At 35.5% G+C, this 8,797-nt stretch overlaps 1 pseudogene; it reads right to left on the reverse strand.

The window, feature by feature from the left end:
• Positions 1 to 790: 790 nt before the first annotated feature.
• On the reverse strand, positions 791 to 4,878 carry LOC120529535 (annotated as a pseudogene).
• Between the last annotated feature and the right edge of the window lie 3,919 nt (positions 4,879 to 8,797).

Genomic DNA, 8,797 nt, shown 5'->3' on the forward strand with positions numbered 1-8,797 from the left:
CATCTCTTGATCTACAAGTGTAAATAAACTGGTATGCCTAAGCAAATGGCAGAATTAATATGAAGTTTAACCCAGTTATTCATATAGGTCTCAGTTCTGGATGGAGTTATTTGCAGACCTCAGAGATGCAGGACACTTTAATGGAAGTCGTGAACATCAGTGCTTGCTAAGATTTTGCTTCAAGGATGTCATACAGAAGGACCTGGATGAATGCATGACTCTGTGGAACAGTCACCGGATTCGCCCTTCTACAACCGCGTCATGTCCTGGAGGAGTGCCCAATGAACTGTACTACTTACCACACAGGTAATGGATTATCATTTCCCAGTAACTTTGTTTTCTTTGTAGCTTAAATGTAAATAAATGTTATCACTCTGATCCATTTCTCAATCTAGATTTGGCTCCAGAGAGTGTGGATTTAGGATTGAATGTACAGAACTGGATACTTTCCCTGAATCAAATCAGCCAATGCATTCATGTGGTGACCTGAACATGCAGGAGTACTTGGACTTTGTTATGGAGCACAGTTACCTACAGAAGCCAGAGAACTGGGAGTCTGCTTCAGAACTGTACATACATCTTAAAGAAATTGCTCAATTATAATTCTTTGTAATAATAATATAATTCAGATGTAATAATGTACACATTAATGAAACAGTGTGTCAAGCATGCGAAGAGTAACTTGTGCTGTCCATGAATTTTAATTTTTACTGGAAAAACTTCCACATCTGCCCTAAATTGTAAATAAAGGGTGAAATGAAATAAAGTGAAGTAAAAGTAAGGCAAAGTATAAAATAAATAAATGTTTAATTTTAAGTACTCTTGATTTGGCTTTATTACCAGGAAATCTCTCTTTCAGAGCTCAGGATTTGATGAAACAGTCCAAATGTAACATAATATAAACAAGAACACATTAAAACATCTTCAGTTGTAACTTAAACAATAATCAAACATGGTTTCTTCAAAATCTCAAATATAAAAAATGCAGCAGAGTTATATTACAAAATTAAATAATAACAGTGCTAAAGTGTGTCCACCAGTGCAGATGGATGCGAGTTCTCTAGCTGTAGTGATTTATCCACATCTAGTGGACCCAATCACACCTGATTTAAAAACAGCCAAATCCTGGCGAATTCTGAATTCCAAAATCCATATGTGATTTAAACACACTGTATGAATCCAGCAGTGGTAATTTCATTGTGTTTGAACATGTGTTTGCCATTGGGAATGGTGAATCATCCAGGAACTCAATCCTCGGCAGCGGTTCCAATCCAGACGGGGGAAGTGAAGTTAGCCCAGTTGCAAACATGAAAACATCTTCCACGCAAACAGCAGCCTGACCTTCTGTAAAGAAACAGAATTGTTCATTCACATCTTGGCATATTAAGTATTATTTTTAACTACTTGTAAAATAAATAATTATGCAATCTATTTTGCAAACCTTCACAATCAAGGAGATAGTCAGCCCAGTAGCCTAATGTTTGTCCTTCTCTGAGTCTCCTGTTGCTCCCTGATGGACTGAGGTCAGGTTTGAAAAGTCCCTCAAGTTCAAGGGCAGTGACCTTCTTTTCTGAGTGGCACAGGACAGGGATCATCAAAGAAGGATGCTGCTGCAGTGCAGTCAAAAACTGAAGAGCTGAAAGACCATTTTTAAATCTAAAAAGTACAAAATACATTGTTACACTGCTATAAAGTGCTAATCACATAGTGTATGTGTATGGACAGTATGTTAAAAACATGATTACTCCAGTAATTTTCAGCATCTAAGGTAAAATGTGTTTTATTGTATTGAGTCATATTAGAGAAACTTAGTGTTGTTTCTGCATTTTCCCTTTAAACAGGAGTCAATGGGGTATGTTCTTAAAGCCTTTCTGAGTTTCTGGTTTTAGATCACTTATTTTAGATGGTTTAAAGGCTCGAACAGCATGCCTGCCCCCATGTACTACTGTTGAAATGAGACAGGAATCAACTAAAACATTTTTGACCCTGACTCATCACCAGAAACCCTTTTTGAAATCATATATGTTGAAAATTATTGGAACTGTCCTTCACTAATAATGCAGTAGTTGCAAGTTGCTTGTTAACAACTGAATTGCAGACTGACATGTTTGCTTTGAACATGGCAATGTAACTTACAAAAATTGTAAGACTAGGATATGATGGTACCTGTCAATTACACATGAGTTACGGTCGATAATATACCATCGGAGGTAGTCTGATACAATTGTTCCCTTTTCTTCAAGAGTAGCCACATATCTCAGACAACCGGCTGTCTGTAACATTGTGCTATATTTTAAAGTACATTCTCAAAGCTTCGACAGAAGCAGCAGGTCAATCTAAAACACAAAAAAGGGGCATATACAGTATATATAGTTCTCATAAATTTCTGTTCCATTACTTATCTAGTTTAACTCTATATCTTGTACAATCACAGAACAATAAATGCATTACTCTGTGTATGTTATCAAGGAAGTAATGATTTTCTCAAAGCACTGCCTAATAAATAAACCCTTCCCTACTATAGCATTATGCTTTTCCTACCTCTCAAAAGCTTTCTTTATTTCTTCTTCAGTTACATCATTCACTGTTGCTTTGAATGACGGCTGGCCTGCAAGATACAGTACAAGATCTTCTGAGAGGAAATGCGGACCTGGGCCTCCATGCACAACTGATACCGCAATCATCTTTCCTGCCAAGAAGTACTCATCCTCCCTGAGAGCTATGAATGAAAATCATTCATATTTTAGAATTTTGGGTGATTTACAATTTGAACCACAATTCCAAATTGCTTTTAATGTTATTTCTACTGTTCCACACATATTTAGCAACTACTTTTGGAAACATACAAATATATTCCATAATGCATTAAAATCAAGACAACCCTAAGCATGTTGTTGCTAAATACCTCTGGAGCAGTTCAAGTAACAAAGTGTATCAGTGATGTGATATATAATTACAAGTCACACATCTTAACACTATGTAGACATACCATTTGCATTGTAGACTAAGTAAGTTGTCCTGTTGGTCCATCAAAAATTGGTCGGTCTTTAAGATGGTTCATTAGTAGAGTTAGAAACTCTCGTCTTGGACCACCTGTATCAATTCCATCCTCAAAAACACCAGCATCATCAGTAAATCTGACTAGCATATCACAGGTTTCTGAATATGTTGCACGCTTGAAGCCTCGGACTGCTCCATCCCAGACATTTGACCTTGTAATGTTGAACCGCTAACTCTTCCATGATCAATATGATGCGACAGCTTTGCAATGATATCAGGTAGTGTAATGTTTACCTCCTCTCTAGAATTACACAAGACTGAGTTACATTTGTGAAATGTCAGACAGTACACAGTTTTCTATTTTTTGCACAACACTGATGAACAGTAAAGAGCTTCTTTCACATATTATCACAGAAGTAATTCAATCTTTTACCATTAAGTGCACAGAGAAAACCTATTGCTATTGTCAATAACTGCCAGCTTACATGGTTGCGTCTGATAAATTCCCAAAATTTACAGGAACTGGCTCTTCATCCTCTTCTTCAACACATGGTGCATAAAGGTTTGTATATTTACTGTAAAGAAATTACCATTCCTATGTTAAAAGGCAACTCCACCCATTTTACACTAAAACATTCTTCTTAAGTAATTTCCAACCTAAGTAAATCCCTGAAGTATTTTTTGTAAGTTAACCATTCTACAGATATTTTAGAAACAATATGGCAGTTTATTTTTCATCTAATCTAAAAACGTCTACCAAGGGAATAGTCACATTTTGTCAATTGTTTTTGCTTACCTGTAGTAAGTGGACTTAGTCACATTGTATTCAGGTAGATCCAGAGTATCCTCAGTATCAGATATTACTATCTGAAAAATAAAGTGACATGGGGAACTTATACTATCTGAAAAATAAAGTGACATGGGGAACTTAAATGTCCAACACAACATAAAACAAAACTAAAAGAAAAAAATATTATGAGGTAACATTTGGTTCAATACTTACCTGTCCAGCTTGAATCGTTGATGAATGTCTGGATGCATCTCTGAAACATGTTAAAATTACCACTTTAGTACAACAAAGTATCATGGAGTTAAAAAAGAAATTTAAAATTATGGTAAATTATAATAATCTAGATAATTTTGCTAAATTTCACAATATTCTTACATTATTTACAACTTCATATATTTAGAGCAAAAACTCAACATAAACTCAAGGGTCTGTCCCAAACATGTGATTAGATCACATTACCAGCTTACAGATTACTTACATTTGCAAATTGGTACTTACACTACATCTTCTAGTTTGTGTTTGGGTGTACTTTGGTTACAGTCTTCAAAAACCTGAGGGGAAAATACAGCCTATATTATTCTTCTCTTACTACATAAATACTTATCAATGTTGCCTGCTGAAACATGGCAAGTTGTTAGTATTTCTGACAGATAAACTGGCTGAACAATAATCAAAATGATTCATATGTGTTACACCAAATGCCATTTAAAATGTAAATCCTACTGTTTGTTCAAGTACAATGCAGGAATGTATTTTCAAACTCAATTACAGACATTACTAAGTAGCTAGCCTCTGTTGAACCAAAATATTGGCAAGCATTATGCACAGAACAGCTCTGGTTAAGATAATTAATACGGCCATTCAGTATATAGCTTTCCTAAATTATTTGTTTCATGTTAACTCACCATAGTGTCAGCCTGATTGAATTCAATTGTGCTCCTACTTGTAACAAAAATTTCAGAATCTGAGTCTGATTCTGAGCTAACATCCACTGCAGTTAAAGGAAACAAAATCAACACATTATTATGTACAGTATGTCACAGCACTGTGAAATATGTAAAAGTGCTAAATCATCAGATCCACTAACCTCTTCTTTTCTTTTCAAGGCATATAAAAAGAGATCCTGCAATATGCCTTTCCTATTTCCTTTTTATATTCTGCCAATATGAATGGCCTTTCTGTCCCAGGCACATTGACCACCTCTGAGCAATCTGGATACAAAAGTATATATGGCCCTTCATCCATGTCCTTGTTAAATGTTCTCATTTTCTGAACAGCTAGTTTCAGCAGATCAGGCTGCTACCAGAGGGTCTGTAAATAATGGGAGTGTTTTCCCTCTTGCAGGTTTTAAATCCCTTCCATTTGGCACCATCAATCCTATGTTTATCTAGATAAATAAAAGTAAACAGAATGAGTTTTCTGTAAATTATACATTTATAAGTTTGTTGCATAGAAAGTTAAACACCAAATGGGTCCACTGATTAAACAATAACTGTCCCTGCAACCATTGTCTTGTATACATGACACAAACAGTTAAGCCACCTAACCTGAACTTGTCTCTGTTCTTGTTTTAGTCGTCTTTTTGACCCACAGCTAAAGGACTGTCTTTCTTTTGATTTGAAGTTTCTGTAGTCCATGAACTGTTTATATGATGGGCACGGTTGTTCTTCTGGAATGAACAGAATTGAATATCAACACATTAAGGACAGAATAATTGTAATCATTTATGAACCATAAAATGTATTGATGTGTATTTAGTTCAACTACTTCCACAATATTGTTTAGTATAATTACTCGTAATATGTGACCTTTAGTTTATGACCACTACAGGTAACACTGCTTGTTAAAAGATGAGATGCAAAGGTGTGCTTCTATAAGTTTTTTTAACCAAAAAAAACAAAAAAACAAATTACATTTTCTTCACAATACTCTTAAACGGCATAAATATACAGTACACTAGGAAAATCCATTCCATTTCCTGTTGTAAAAGCCATTTGTTAGTTAGATTATAATTAGTTGATATTAGTATTTTGTTGTTAAAATGTTTGTGTATATATTAGTGCATAGTCAATGGGAGGTTCTATTATAATCCCTACAAGCTAAATTGTAAATGGAATATTCTAATTATTTCTTGTCATTCTGACTACACATTATTTCATTTTATGATCTGCCTTGCAGTTGGTAAGGCATGGAGGGCAAACAGCTTCAAACCGTACCGACATACTAAAATGAAGTCTATGTAAGTTTGCAATAGAAACGTAACAAATACAGAAAGTAACTAATTTTTAACCAGAGAAAGCTAAGACTGTAATTAGACCGAGAATACACCTTTTTTCTGTTTTTGCCTTTTATTCTGTGTAATAACTTTTTTCTAAAATGTTGTGATTTTTTTCTTTCAAATTTTCAATAAACATTGTTGAAACGAACTTTATTGGACTGAGAAATTTATTTTTGTACATGTTTGACTCATGCTGGATCCTACCTTGCCAACTGATGCTCAACCTTTGGAAACGAAAAGACGCAGCTATATGTGTACTTTGAAATGTGCTGGCAATTTCTGAATGTTGAAAATAATACGAGACCAAATCATGTTTTATTTTATTAGGTTACAACCGTTACGAAAGTTAACAGTCCCAGTGTATGTTACGGAAATAATTAAAAAAACGTAAATGACTGCATTAAGTACAACACACATATATACTGTATATCCCAACTTGCACAGAAGTTGTTTATTTGAACGGAATTCTGAATGACTCGTACAACGTCAACTGAGCAATAATAATAATAATAATAAATAATAATAAAAAAAAGCCTAGGATAGCTGGCTTTAGAAAGCGTAAAGAGTCCACTTACCGGTACTTTGATTAACATTTCCAGGTGGTTTAGACGTCGGCTGTGCATCTGGTTCTTCCGTGCGGGGAGCCTCTTTTAGAAAGTCTAAACATGTCCCACAAGAATAACAAAAGCGGGCTAACTGGCTAAAATGGTTTCCACAAAATGAATAAAACATTGTCGCTTGATTTACCGTCACAAACTCTGTTCAATGTTCCCTCGCAAAACAGTTTGAATGACACAAAAGGTCAGCAAAAAGCACTTCCTGTGTATTGTACCTACCCTTTCCGTTTGATTTGCCGCTTGTAAATTTGTTTCGGGCCACTTGTAAAGTTATTTTCTGATCTGTGAATTTGTTTTACCGCTTGTAAATTTGTCTCGGGAGTTGTAAATTGTTCTCAGTATTGTAAAATTGTTTTCTGAAATGTTAATTTGAATTTCCTTTGTAAATTTGTCTTAATGGTTATAAATTTGTTTCGTGAAATGTAAATTTGTTTTGCCCTTCTCGGCCACCGTAACAGACAACTCTAATTTTCTTCTTCTAGTTAAAATTGTTTCTGCTGCATTCTAAACTAACTGGAACCAATTGATGTCCTTTTCTTGTTGTCCAGTTAGGAGTCCATTACAGTAGTCAAGTCAACCAGAAACAAAACCTTGAATCAAATTCTCACCATCTTGCAATCTTATAAGAGGTTTAACTTTTGCAGTGTTCCTTAAATGGGAAAATGCAGTCCTAGTAATCTGGTTAATGTGCAATTTAAAGTTTAGTACAGGAGAAAGTAGGATGAAATGACACCTTTTATTGGCTAACTAAATAGATTACAAATACAAGCTTTCAAGGCAACTAAGGCCCCTTTATCAGGCAAGGTGTAACCTGTCCAAGTGGGTGAGTTTCTTCCATCGGGTTTTCAGTTCCATGTGAATCTGGTACATTGTGGTGTCTGGTATATCCATAGCAATAGAGTGTTGTACCATGTTAGCCATAGATTGATACAGGAGAAAGTTGGATGAAATGACACCTTTTATTGGCTAACTAAATAGATTACAAATGCAAGCTTTCGAGGCAACTAAGGCCCCTTCATCAGGCAAGGTGTAAAGTTTAGGTAAGAGTCAATGATAATGCCTAAATTATTTTACTTTTAATGCTATAGAATTATGTTTATTTATAAGGCGTTCACTATTTCTTTGCTTGCCAGTAAGATATCTGTTTTTTTTTTTCCTTTTTTTTATCTTGAAGATATTGCTACTCATCCATTCAGAAATACAAGTAAGATTTTTGGATGAGAGGGCTCACAGTGTTAGAGTCATCATGAGCTTTCAATAAGTAAAGCTGCTTGTCATCTGCATAACTGTGTTAATTCACTTTGTGTTTCGTTATAATCTAGACTTGAGGGAGTGTGTAGATTTACAATAACAGCAGGCCCAAAATAGATACTTGTGGTACCCCACATACAATATCATGGATCCCCAAACTACAGTTATCACAACTAACATAGATTTTCCAAACTGTTAAATAATAATAAAAATGCATTTCATTTATATCATGCCTTTCCCATGCCTTAACCAGTTTAAGACACTAATTTAGGTCCAATTACTAGTAGCTTTCTAAAATATCCTAGGCTCTTAATCTCTGTGCTGGCAACTGTTCCTTGCTCCCCTCTCCATAGCTGATGAAGATATCATCTGTGTCAAAGGAGAAGTCTTCATGTTGGCCAGCTTTTAGATTCAGTAGTTGGGCTGATGCATGGACAGCATCTTCGGTGTCCAAGATGGAATGGTTTCTCTCTCTCCCTGAAGTCTCTGTTTTCTCTGTCTCACCCTAGGATGTTCTTTTCTCTATGCCAAAAACCCACATGGAGCTACAAACCTCGTGATATGACAAAGATAATTGGTTAACTACTCTAGTGACAGACAACTCTGCCTAAAAACTTTGCTTTATCTTGTGAAGGGTACTTATCTGTGGTTTCTCAAGAAAAAAAGATATTCCTTTTGTGAGGCCTGGGTGTGTACAGTGGCCATAACCCCGACACAGACAGACAGGACACAGGTTTAGTCCACACAGTGGACGGTTTTATTTACACAGTCCAGCACTCTATAGCACTAATCACCAACATAGTCTTTTCACCTTCAATCCTCCACAACAGGCTTTGTCCTCTTCTTCCCGACTCTGCCCAT

Source organism: Polypterus senegalus, chromosome 5 (genome assembly GCF_016835505.1).
Source record: "Polypterus senegalus isolate Bchr_013 chromosome 5, ASM1683550v1, whole genome shotgun sequence".
Lineage (NCBI taxonomy): Eukaryota > Metazoa > Chordata > Cladistia > Polypteriformes > Polypteridae > Polypterus > Polypterus senegalus.